The sequence below is a fragment of the Phodopus roborovskii genome, unplaced genomic scaffold, assembly GCF_943737965.1.
Source record: "Phodopus roborovskii unplaced genomic scaffold, PHOROB, whole genome shotgun sequence".
Taxonomy (NCBI): Eukaryota; Metazoa; Chordata; class Mammalia; order Rodentia; family Cricetidae; genus Phodopus; species Phodopus roborovskii.
This window is the reverse complement of record NW_026126629.1, coordinates 10,093,759-10,107,640: the sequence shown is the minus strand read 5'-3', so window position 1 is coordinate 10,107,640 and position 13,882 is coordinate 10,093,759. Positions and strand designations below refer to the sequence as shown.

The 13,882-nt window shown below is 45.2% G+C and overlaps 1 protein-coding gene across 1 annotated transcript in view; it reads right to left on the bottom strand.

Moving 5' to 3' along the window:
- The window catches only part of Tspan14 (tetraspanin 14), a 58,213-nt gene that overhangs the window by 12,016 nt on the left and 32,315 nt on the right, over positions 1–13,882 (bottom strand). The gene's annotated exons all lie outside the window — the stretch shown is intronic.

Here is a 13,882-nt window from a genome sequence, read left to right as displayed (position 1 = left end):
GAGCTATACATCATAACTACACACAGCAGGAAACACGAGTGGGCTCTTAGTTGATGAACTAAGGGAAGCCACATTAAGCACAAGAGAGTCACTGTACATCTACCTCCCTCCTAAAGGTGCTCACTGACCCAAATGCACCACATGATCCTAACCCAGAGCAGGTTTTTTTCCATATAAAAGTAAATACCCCATGCTCTGCAAACGGAGCTGCCTGTTCTGTTTTTGTTTTTTTTTTTTTTTTTTTTTTTTTTTTTTTTTTTCTCCCTCTATTCGCCGCTTCTTAGCATGCTGGCATTTCCATGCCATTTATCTGAATCTCACAGTAAGTAACAGTGCTAGGATCCTCTGTGACTCAACTTTTCAAATGGCATTCTCCGGCTTTAAGTGGTCTCTGCCTTTTTTTTTTTTCCCATCCAACACCAGACCCATGTGGCTGGACCAGGAAGGAAAGGCTCTATGATACACACACACACACACACACACACACAGAGAGAGAGAGAGAGAGAGAGAGAGAGAGAGAGAAAAGGCCAAGACCAAAAGGCATGGCCGAGGGAAGGGCTCCTCCCATGCCTTGGTTCATCTGTTCACTGCTTCTTCTCAAAAGCAGACACTGGGTGAGCATGCTGAACCTTGAAGACTAGTTCACTGAGCCATCCCGCACCATAGTGGCTTTAAGGTCTTTGCTTTCCTGAATGCTACGTCCCCTTTCTCCCACCAGTTTCATAATGGCACGGGAAGCAAACCAGCAGGGCACCATACCACTCCTTAAGGTAACCAGTGACTGACATCTTTTTCAGCAAACTGGAGGCCTTTTTCTCATCTGACCTCATCAGAAGTAAGGTATTCCTCCTTCAATTAGGTTCAGTTCAGAGACACCAAGCACTCACAGCTTGGGGCTATCTTCCCCCCTTGCCCACTTGTCCTTTCCTTACTGACCCCACTAAATGATGGTAACCTTAACAGTCAAAGACCCTTAGAACCCCCCCATGGGGGGTGGGAGGGTGACCCAGGATTCACACAGCTTTAAATACTGCCTTCACCCAAGACCACCAGCCTCACAGCTCTCCCTAGTCTCACACCTACCATCCTGTTCTTCCACAGCTCCTTTTCCCTCACTAACTACCACCATCTGTCCACTAGCCATTTAGGAAAAAACCTACAAGAGGAGAGAGGCCTCACATTCACCACACTAGGATCCTCTGCTTGTTTTAACCTTCTAAACTTAAGGGTGTGCATGACCAGTTTTCTTCCTGATTCCATAATCCACCTCTTCCCAGGCCTCCAAAAAACCGAGCCATCATTTAAAAATCCACTGTCAATTGGTATCCAAAGGACTGGCCTTAATGACCCATGTGCATACCAAAATTTTCAGATCCTCAAAGTCGCTTGAGGAACCTACACATAACCCTCCCTCGGGTCTAGACTACTTACAACCCTAAACAGAACAGAACGTAAGCACTGTGAAAATAGCTTCTATTGCATTCTTTAAGCAACTATGAGAAGACAGACTTCTGGTAAACAGTTTTATAGTGTGTTCCATCCTGGTGAATTCAGATACATAACTGTCAGTCACTCCCCATGACTATGACCAGGTCACTCTGCCCCTCGCAACTCTCCAGTCACTTCCCCTCACACCTGGGGTGAAATTAAGATTCTACCACAGCCTACCATTGCCTGGCCTCCTCCTTCACATCAGCTAGATCTTCTCCAGAGATGTCCACCATTGCCATCCTATGTGAAGTTATTCCCTTGCAGCCCTGATCCTAACCCAAATGGGCAGTGCCTACCTTCCAGCCACTGTCTAAGGACAAAGGTATTTGTTCATGGCTATAACCCATCCATGCAGAGAGAAGAATGGTGCAGATTGGGCCCATGTCAGAACCCCACCAAGGCTTCAAGACCAGAAGGTCCCGAGTCTGGGGTTCTTCACACTATATTTCTATGCATACTTCTTCTGGGTCTCACTTTCTCCTGAGGGCCAGGCAAGAGCCTACCTGGCTTGTCAGGCTCATGACCAATCAAACCACATATACAGAACTGGTATCTGACACTACGGCTATCCCATCTAAGAATCCAAGAGCGGGCCTGCCTAGCCACTGGTAACAGTCCACCCACCCTTGGTGCAATGTGACAGGTGAAAGGGGGTTGTCCTGGAATAGTCATTCAGTAGCCCTAAGAACCCCCTTCCCTCCCCATAGTACCCCATTACTTTTCCCCATATCAAATCAGCCTTAACTCTACATATACTTAGATGATACCAAACCCATACTGAGGTGTTTTTGTTTGTTTGTTTGTTTGAGACATGGTCTCTCTATATATAATTCTGGTTGTCCTGGAACTTACTATGTAGACCAGGCTAGCCTTGAAGTAAGTGATAGAGGTCCTCTTACCTCTACCTCCAGAGTGCTGGGATTAAAAGTGTGCACCACCACACCCAGCCTTGAGGTGCTTTTTAACTTTTTTCCCTGGAGTAACTCAACAGATAGAAAGATGTTGGCTCTGCCAAAGCATGTATAAAAAGCTGTAAAGATGTGGGCGGGTTCAAATTTATGTCATACACATGTGCAGTTGTGTACACACGAACACACACACACACACACACACACACACACAGACACACACCCTCCTCTCAACACATATTGGAGATTCTATTCTGTTCTATTCTAGCCATGCAACAATGTTTTCTTTCACAATGACTAAGAAGGACTCCTCCTCCCAATGTCTTAAAGGAAGAACAGAAGTTAACTCAACTCAGAAAGACAGGAACTTAACAGCCACATGTCAGATCATGGGTTCAATTAATATTGCCCAAGGCAGCAACTCCAGACACCAATTATGGTCAAGGAGCCTGTGAAAGGACTAGACAAGGGAAGTGACCTGCCTCTGAACACATATAACAGCTCTAGGAGTAAGTGGCATACTTGTCACTTCCTCCCTAGAATTCCCACACACTTACAGAACAAACGTAGAACCATTTGTCTGAGGTCCCACTTCTAGCTGATGGCAGACTTAAGAACCCCACCTGGGCATCTCTACCCCTGACTACATATTACCTCACTACCCACAGGAAGAAGAATGAGCAGCATTCTGAGCCATGTGCCCCCAAGGAGTAGCCACAGTAGACAGACCCAGCAATAAATAAAGGGTTCCACAGAGAATGTCTGAGGCTGTACAACCCTCAAGCAACATGACTTACACAGCCAGGTGTTAGAAGGTGCATTCTAGGAGTCTATGTCCTAAGCAGAGCAGAAGGATCTCTCTAAGAGCCTCTGTAAAGATTCACAAGCAATTACAGGAGTGAAGAGGTTCCAGTACGACAATGGGTTAAGAACCTCACAGCACAATTCAAGGAATTCCAGGGCCTGGGTTAGTAAATGAAAATCTCTGGGCTGTTTTCCCTAGGGTGAACTAAACAGAAAGATCCCAGACACACACATACACACCAAACAACAACACAACACAACAAGCCCGTCTGCATTAGTCACGGTTCTGTAGAGGGAATAGAACTGATAGAATGAACAAGTGGATATATATATATATATGAATGAAATGTATTAGAGTATCTTATAGGTTATGGCCCAGCTAGTTTAACAATGGCTGTCTGCTAACGGGTCCAAGAATACAGAACTGCTCAATATACAACCCTGGATGTTTCAGCTGATTTTCAGTATACGCTGGAATCCCAAAGCAGTGGGCTCTAATACCAGGTGAAGGATGGACCTCCCAGCAAGAACAAGCAGGCAAAGAGCTCCCTTCTTCCATGTAATTTATATAGGCTGCCAGCACAAGGTGTGGCCCAGATTAAACATCGATCTTCCCACCTCAAAAGATCTAGATCAAAAGTGTCTTCCCACTTCAAATGATTTCATTAAAAAAAAAAAAAAAAAAAAAAAAAAAAAAATCCCTGACAAGTCACCCAGATGATTGGGTTTTAGTTAGTTCCAGATGTAGTCAAGATGACAGCCATCACACCCTCCATAAACAAGAACAAGATGCCCTACTGGAGCAGCCTTCGCTGGCACAGTTTCCCTTATTCTGGAAGCAGCAAGCATCCCTCACCATAAGAGTAAGCCTGCTGTACTTACACAAGCAAAATCAACTTGCATTAAAAGTGTGAACATCTAAGCCCTGCTAGATGGGAGGAGGAAAAAGTTCAAGCAGGTCAAGAGCAGCCACCCAGGATTCAACGGCCTTGGCCCCTTGCACAATTGCTCTAAGTACATGTGTAAGTGCTTAGGCAACTCTTGTGGGCTCCAGACATCTTGTCTTTCTATCATAGTAAGGCAACACTTTCAGGATCTGCTCTGGTTCTTAGTCAATCTACTCACAAACTCAGGCTGATGCTCAGAACCAGGTACCTGGGTCTCCTTATAGATATCTCAGAGATGAGCAAGCACAATACTGTTCAGAAATGACTGAATATATACAACACAGGTCAGAAGCCCATGGTCCAGGGCTCATTCTGCAACAGTCCAGCAAGTGGATCTCCTTCTCAACAGAGATGGCCCTACCAACAGGTAAGACTGAAAGGACCAGTCAAAGACTCTAATGAAATTTACTTACACCTTGGAGCCATGTTCTGATGGGTTCAGAGAGAGTCAAGGCCTGAAGGGAGATCCCTCATACACCCACACCTGCTGCATTGAAGACACTGTGTGTCCCCAGTGATCATTAATCTTAATCTCCAACTTGCATAATATAGAATCAACTAGAGGACATATTTCTGGATGTTCCCAAAGAAGTTTAACTGAGGGGGTTAAGACCAACCATCATTCCAAAGACTGGGGTCCTAGGCTGAAAAAAGAAAAAAGGAGGAGAGCACCAACATTCATCTCTCTGCTTCCTGATTGTGACCACGTCTCTAAAGCTCCCTCCACCATGATAAACTGTACCCTCAAACCATGAGCCAGCATAAAAGTCCCTTCTTCAGGTGCTTTTGTAGGGTGTTTTGCCCCAGCATGAAGAAAGTAGCTATCACAATCTCGTTCCTGGCAGCTCCCAAACAGACTAATGTCCTAGGAAGAGGTCCCCTTTCCAAAGGTTCCACTTCCGCTTCTGAAGAAAACAAGAGATGAAGAGTTCAGGAAAACAAGCCAGGAAGGCTGTGGACAGAAGGCAGGGTAGAGAACAAGGGCCAGAAGAAATCATACTGTCACCCCAAGCCTTTGAGCAGCCATCCATCCCCGGGGCTCCATCTGACAATCAAACGCCTCTAATGGCTGTGCTTTGTCACCTAAGTCCTAACACATAGGGCAAAACCATAGCCTAAGCACATCCCAGAACAGGAAATCCCTAGATGAATTCACAGAGTACCAGAGACACTTGCAACTCCTTCAAATGCCTATAATTCAGCTAAACCTGAGGTCAGACTGGCCTCCAGGAGGCACAGACCCTAAACCAGTGGTTCTCAACCTTCCTAATGCTTCAATCCTTTAATATAGCTCCTCATGTTGGATTGACCCCCCAACCATAAAATTATTTTTATTGCTACATCATTAGCTCTAATTTTGCTGTTATGAATCCTAATGTTAACAGCTATGCTGTCAGATGGTCTTAAGTGACCCCTATGAGAAGGTCATTTGACCCTCAGGTTGAGACTGCCCTAAACCCAACTTAATCTTGAAAGTATACCCAGTGGGCTGAGCCCTGAGTCACAGTATATCCAATGGGGTCGTACAGCCCTGCCCACTAGGAATGGTGACACGGAGCTCTAAACAGAGCAAGTAATGTCTTTCCAAACAATCCCATATTAAAAGTCTTAGCTGAAGGCTGGCCAAACAGCTCAGAGGGTAAAGACATGCAAACCTGACGACTTGATCTGATCCCCAGATCCCATAATGGAAGGAGAAAACAGACTCTATAATGTTGCCCTCTGATCTCCATATGCACACCATCACACACACACACACACACACACACACACACACACACACACACCTAATAAAAAACAAAATAAACACACATTTTTAAAGTCTGAAAAGAACTACCTCTCAAGGGAAGTTTGAAAGGTCATTGTACCAAGTGGGAGGCTGAGCCCAGCTTCCTCAGCTTCCTCATTACAGGGGAAATGGGCCCAAGGCAGGAGGCACCATGCCTGGAGTCACAGAGTCATCACACACCAGCCTTTCCTCCCTCCGGATGGGTGGCTGTTATGAACGAGAAGCAGATGTACCCTCTGCAGCACTGCAGGGACCCAACAAGGGGCCCAGACAAGGGGCAAAGACTGCTCTGGGGATAGCTTCCACTGTGACACTGCTAACTCAAGCCCCACCCAGAAAGTCATCCATGTAGGCTCTGGGCAGCACCCCAGCAGTCTCTGCCTTCACTGCCCCAGATTGCACGAGGAGAAATCCAGGTTCCTCTACTGAGGCAAAACAGTAAACAGATCTGTGTGTTCCATGAGCTCTACTGCAACTCTTCCACTGGCCATGAACACTGCGAGAAGCCAGGGATGCTAGACAAATGGATGGATGTGGCTTCGTTCCAGAGAAAATTATGTGCAAAACAAGCAGAACCAGGTCTGACCTGCAGGCCACAGGCAGCCTAGCCCAGCGCTAAACTATTACATTAAAACCATATGGACTTACGGGTGAAGACAGAATTTCCTTTAGTTCAGCCCCATAAACTCTGGGTATCTCTAACTCTGCTATGTTTTTGTATTATTTTAGCAGATTTTAACAGCTCACAACAGTAAATAACCCAATGACACATGCCTATAATAAAACATTTTATAACACTAAGCTGTTATGAAAGAATATGCTCACAAAACTGGTACCGGGATATAAACTAAGAAAAAAGAGGACCTGTAACAAGGTGGCAGAAATAAAAACATAAGGGACAAAGGAATAACAGCAAGGGACAGGATTAGCAAAGACTTGACGATAGATACCATATGATGAGGAGCAAAAGACACATATAAAAAGACTGTTGTGAGGAGTTGTGCACAAATCTATTCCAAGAGCTCAGGAGGCAGAGACAGGCAGATCTATCTACACAGAGTTCCAGGACAGCCACAGATACATAATGAAACCCTGTACCTCCCTCTGTACAGAACACAGTTCACATTGAGGGAAAAAAATGCATAGAGAACACTTTAAGACACAGGTAAGGCAAGAATTTTCTGTATAGAACCCTAATGGCACAAAAAACAGGCCTAAGAAATCACCTTTGCCATCTACATTAAGGGAGGGAGGGAGGGAGGGAGGGAGGGAGGGAGGGAGGGAGGGAGGGAGGGAGGGAAGAACTCAAAGTACCAATCAATCAATAGGACCAATGAACTGAATAAACAGAGTCTCGACATGTAGCCCAGGCTTGCCTAAAATTCACCATGAAGATCATGCTGTCCTCAAACTCAAGAAGCCTCTACTTCCTTAGTTTTGTATTTAAAGGTGTGCATTAATACACCTGCCTTTTTCCCCCTAGTAAATATGTGTGAGTTGTTTTTGTTCTTGTTGTTTTGGCCTTAGGTGTTTGTTTGCTTTGTTTGAGTGCTCAGCATCACAAGACATCATGGAAATGCAAATTAAAACTACTTTGAGATTTCATGTCACCCAGTTAGCATGGTTTGTATAAAGAAAGCCAAGTGCTGGCTGATAAGGGTATGAGGCAAGAGGGGCCTTACACAATGTTCGTGGTTGTATAAACTGCTCAGCCACGATGAAAATCATTGTGGAGGCTTCACAAACAATCCCATATGGATTGAAGCCAGGAAACTAGAGGGGTCCGGTGAGGTGGAATAAAAGCGCTTCAAGGAAGGGGTGTGGGATGACTATAGAACACATGCTATGAACTGGAAACGGGAATGCTGGGAGTAAAAGGGTAAGGCAGGGACAGGAAGGAAGAGAGGTGAAGGCAAGGGCTAAACCAACACTAGGACTGTAGGAAAGGGCCATGAAGAGGTCAGACGCCACCATGGTTATTTTCCTTATTCTCCACCTCCTTTACTGAGCCAGGGTCTGCTTAATGCGGGGCTCACAGACTCAACTAGCCTTGCCAGCCACCTTGACCCAGACATCTGCCTCCTGAGTGCCTGCCCAGTTTTCATGTGGGTTCTGGGGATCTGAAGCCCATTCCTCACTTTCACAACGAAGTGATTTATCCCCTCAGTCCTCTCCCAGCTGCTCAACAGAAATTTTAGAAGGGATTTCTGAAGAAAGAAAACAAAAAACACAGCAAACGACCTCTGACAGAGCTGCCATGCAAGTGATTTGATTGCACAAGAGATGTGGGCAGGTGGGCGGGCAGACAGGCAGGCGCGCGCATGCGTGCACGCGTACACACACACACACACACACACACACACACACACACACACACACACACACACGGACTGGCAAGCACCTGTCATGACCACATGCCAGCACTAGCCACCATGCACAAGAGACGGCCTTTCTCCATAACTTCCCCAGTGGTCTCAGCTTTACCCATGGCTGAGGCATGCAGAGGTGAATACTCTTAGCCACACCTTAGTTCCAGGGGAATCCCTGACAGGGCAGTCCTTGCCCTCTGCCTTGGCAAGACTGCATCAGAGAACAGACACACTCCTACTTATGCCAGAGATAAGGAGACTCACTTCCTGTGTATTGAAGCAGGCTTTCTGGAAAAGTGATTTTAACTGGGTAAGTGTGTCAGCCAGGTCAAATCAATGTACACACCTTCTGACCCACTTAATCTCACTCCTGGGAATCTATTCCAGCAATATAACTTCCCTCCCTTTCCGACAGGGAAGAATCTATACTACATAAATCCGCACTTGTCTCTACAACCTCATCTAGAACAGTGGAAAGCTGAAGCAGCCTAGATGTCTCACAGGAGAGTTCCTACAGAAACACAACCAGAAACACTGTGTGACAACCCAAATGTTGTAAGCCAGTGAGTGACACTGGTGTGGGAAGGTAGCCCCCAGATTTTGTGGATATTGACCATGAGGACCTATAGACACCTATAGACATGTGTGACTGCTGCATGGAAGAGGAATGCAAGTTATACTGGGATGCCTTGTTTAGTCTTCTGGAATTCATGCAATTGCAAATGTTCGTTCAATAATTCTATTTTAAATTTATTTTTATTTTATGTGCATCGGTGACTTGCATAAGTCTATGCGAGGGTAGCACATCCCCTGGAACTATAGTTAACAGGCAAGTGTGAGTTGCCATGTGGGTGACTGGAATTGAAATAGGATCCTCTGGAAGAACAGACAGTGCCCTTAACCACTAAGCCATCTTTCCAGCCCCTCAATTGAAAGAAGTAGAAACAAAACTACATTGTATCATTCTTAAAACCTTAGACTCTTCTTTTTCACATGCATCATTTAAAAGATGGAAGCAACGGAGTTTAGGCTAGAATCCTTGCCTAGCATGCATGACTGCCTGGGCTCAAACCCCGGCTACATAAAACAGACTTGACAGTAGTCCTGAAATGCAAAGTCATCCACAGCTACATGAGACCTTATCTTAGTGGGGGAAAGAGTGGGGAGAGAAAACACACACTATAGAAGCTGAGAAACAAGCTGCCGTCAGGCCAGGGTCTCACACAACATGGCCAGTACTCACTGGAGAAAGGGCCATTCTCCATGAATTAGAGGATGGGTTGGGGCTTTTTGCTATCTCTCTGGAGTGGCAGCCATCAGTCCTAGTATGCGAGAGCAGACTGGGGCTCACTTGTTAAAACTATCAGTAACCTCCCCTTTGTTGAGATTCTTGACTCAGATTATTTGTTATGTTCACACTACACATAGGAGGCACCCTTTACTTGGAAGGAGAAGACTTAGATGTTCATGGCTGCTGCCCCACTGTCTCATTCAGAAGCAAGGCTGCCAATTTATGACCAGATATTAACTCACAAAATTGACAAGCCAGAAAGCCATGGCTCAAACTTAAAGTCACTAAGATTGTCAACTGTAGAGTGCTAATTTTTTCAAGCTTTTTTTTTTTTTTTTTTTAAACTAAAGACAAGCAGAAGATTCTCCTTGTGGTATAGCACAGGCATGATGTCTGTGTTTAGCAGGAATAGAGACTTCATCTTTAATCTATTTCTAAAACAGATCCAGGCCAAAGGCTTTATCTGAACTTGTAGAGATTACAGTCAATGCTTATGGGGAAAGCCACCCAGAGTTGCAGATAATACCCCTGGAAACCATTCAGGAAGCAAACCCAGGACAGTGCACATTCTTTACAGAACTGCGCTGTGTGAGCAAAGACAGGGCGGTCTGCAGATCCTCCAGTCTTCTCCTCCTGTTTCTCTTCCTCTGCTTGCTAAAATGAGATATTTCTTTGTAAACTGTTATGAAACACACATGACAGAATTTATTTTAACCACATTTAAGTACATAGCTCAGTGACTTTAAGTACATCTCAACAGGAGCAGCCATTACCACCACCCATCCATAGATTTTTATATTACAAAATGGAAACCTTAAACAATAGTTTCCCGCTATGGCTTGATGTGTCCCCCAAGATCCATGTGCTAGAGACTTTATCCCTGTTTCAAGAGTATTGAGAAGTGGAGCTTTTCAGAGGACAGTAGGTCGTGAGGATGAATGAATTAACTCATTACTGCTGGAGTAGGCTTGGCATAAAACTGAGTTTGAAGGATGCAGACAAACATAGTAGCAAAGCACTTACCCAGCACACACATGGCCTCATGCTCATCCCCAGCACTGCAGGGGGGGTCCTGAATTTGCCCCCCTTTATACTCTTTAAGTCTTTCACCCATGTGATCCTTCCACCATGTAGGACTTCCCGGGTCTTGAACTTCTCAGCCTCTAGAACAGTGGTTTTCAACCCTCCTGGTGCTGTGACTGGCACTTTAATACAACACATGTTGTAGCAATCCCCACCCGAAAGATTATTTTTGTTGCTATTTGATAACTATAATTTTGCTACTGTTATGAACTGTAAATGTAAATACCTCTGTTTTCCAATGGTCTTAGGTAACCCCTGTAAAAGGACTGTTCAGCCCCCAAAGGGGATCACAACCCACAGGCTGAGAACTTCTTCTCTAAAATCATGCACCAAATAAACTTCTGTTGGTTATAAATGACCCAGCTGGAGGTCATCTGTAATGCCAGCACAAATGGACTATAACCCACCCATTTTAACCTGCTCATCTCCTGGCAATCAAATTCCTCTTTCTTTGTCTGTTCGTTCTACTCTATTTACTCTGAGCCACACGGTATCTACCCTGTAGGTAGAATCAAATTGTTATTTGTGTATCTGGTTTATTCTACTTAATATAATGTTCTAAAGGTTCATCCACACTGTACCTTGTGACCCAGAATGATTAAGGCTCTCTTGACATGCATATGCTACATTCCCTAATCCACTGATAATCAGTGGCCACAGGTTGTTTCTACCTTTTGGCTGTGGTGAATAAGGTTAAGTATATTGGAGTACAAACATCCAACAGTCTGCTTTCAATTCTCCTGAGTATATATCATGACATGGGTTGCTGGAGCACATGGTAATTTCATTGTTAATCTGAAGGAACATCAATTTGCCATCATGGCTCATCATTTGTTTCCATGACAACAATGTCCAAGGTCACAGATTTCTTTACATCCACATCAACATTTATTTTTGCTTTAAAAAAAGAAAGAAAGAAAGAAAGAAAAAAAGAAAGAAAAGGCATCATACCTTAGTGGGTATGAGGTAGCATCATACTGTGGTTCTGATTTGCATTTCCTTCAGTTGAATTGAAACTCTGACCTAGAAACATGTCTAGCACAACTCAAAAATGACTGGCAGAAGTAGGGCATAAAAAAGTGCTGGTGTTCTCAGAGCGGTAGGCTAGCCAAAAGCTACTTTCTACATCATCCCCGGGGAGAGGACATCATGGAGCCCCAATTCTCCTCTACCTCCAGTCAGCAGCATCCACATCCTACCAAGTGGATGACGGTTTCTGGGAATCCCAGCCTCAAAGTCAGAAAAAAACTGACAAAAATTGTTGGAGTGATACAAGGATGTGTCCAGTAAAGAAAATTACTGTGGGAACAATGCTCAGTTACAACTAGTCTGTCCCCACACCTCACAGAAACACCAGGCTGCCATCTGTACACTCAAGCTGGCCTACTGAGCAGCCCTTCCCCACCAAATAAAACAAACATGAACACTATATGTGGGAAATGACCCAGGCTTTGATTCAAAGTAGTCTAAGAGAGAGTAGGGATAAAAATGAAATAAAACCAGCTGTGAACAGTTCATTTATGAAGCTGGATGATGGAAACATGAGGCTTGTTACATTTTTCTGTTTTCTCCATCTAAAAACAGAAAACTGGAAGCCATATGCACTTCACCAGCCATTTTCTACTTTTTCTGAAGCCTTGTAAGGGAGAACACCAGGCTTTTCAAGGGCACTAGGTTCGGGAAGGAGGCCAGACTGTATCCAGGTGCCCAGAGTAGACTGGCTTAGTCTCCTCACTGAACTGTGAGCATCCCTGGTCTCTGTGGATTTCAATGCTGGGGCCTCCCTCCACATTGCTGTATGCTGCTCAGGTAAAGTGAATTCCTGCAGGAACACGGGGTGGTGCCCAACTGAGGGCCAGGCCTCCCAATTCCACTGCCATCTATGTGGGCGTTTTCTACCTGTTTCTGTTTGTTCTCTCCTGTTCTGCCCCAGTGCTCCATACCAAAAATGATTAACTCTCAACCACATATACTAACTGCCAAGTCTGCAAAGAATCCTTAAAATATTACTACATACTTCAATCCAGAAGGCTTGCCACAATCCTGGATTCACTGAATGCCACTGTTTTTTAGTTTGGTGCTGCCAGTGTGTAAGCAAATGAGTAGCATTCCCTGAATCTGTTATAAAGAGCCTCTGAAGGACAGAGGTGACCAGGGGCTTGGCCATGACAATGAAGGTATTGTGCCACCTGCAGCAATTAGGATGAGGCAAAGGTCAAGTAGAAGTCAGGCAGGCAAGGTGAGGGCCCTTTATGGAAAAGTAGAGAAGGAGCACAGGGCCTCCACACAGAGTGAGCTGCAGGCCTCAGAAGCCCTGCAATACAAGGCAAGAGTGGAGCACAGGTCTCTGACTATGAACTACAGACTGCTGATCACCACTGCATGATTGTGAAGGGACTGTGAGGCTCTAGGCCACGCCTCACCTCGTTTGTTTCCTGGCCATGAAGAGAGCGATTTGCTGCCACACACTCTACATCACTGCCATGTGACACCCCACCAGAGACTAAAAGCAACAGTCCAGCTGATCATGGAACCTCTTAAAGTGTGTGCCAAAACTACACCTCTCTCTTTAAGTTAACCATCTCGGGTATTTTGTCACAGTGGCAAAAGTAAACATACACACTGAGATCCAGTGATGCCCTACATCAGGAACTAAGATGGGGCTGTTGATGAAAGACAGTCTGAGCACAGAAACATCTGAGGTAGAAGACCATGCCACTGAATTCAACTCTGTTTCTTTAGGACTGAAAACTACTCCTAAGTACACAGAGATGAATTGCCTGGACACGACGCCATAAGGCTGAAGTTGAAAAGGTAGAACTGGAGGGTGGAGCTTTGGTAGTGGAGCATGCATGGGCCCCAGGTTTCTATCTCCAGTACTAAGGCAAAGAAAGGGAGCAGAAGGGGCAGAAAGGAGAGAGGGGAGGGGAGGGAGAGGGAAGGAAGAGTCTTTGTAAACCCCCCCAGTTCTCCTGCTCACTGATAGTAAACACCACATCTACAACAGAAGCAAAAGAAAGTACCACTACCACCAGCTCTACCCCTCTCTCCACTTGACCAGTGACCAGAGAGGCAGTGTCTGCTTGCCCAGTCCTGTTGGCAAAACACACAGGATGTTGCTCCCCAAATCCCTGACCAGCTACAGCAACCATCCAGTTTTGCTTCTTTTTGAGGCCAGAGTACTTGAAAGAACTGTCTGT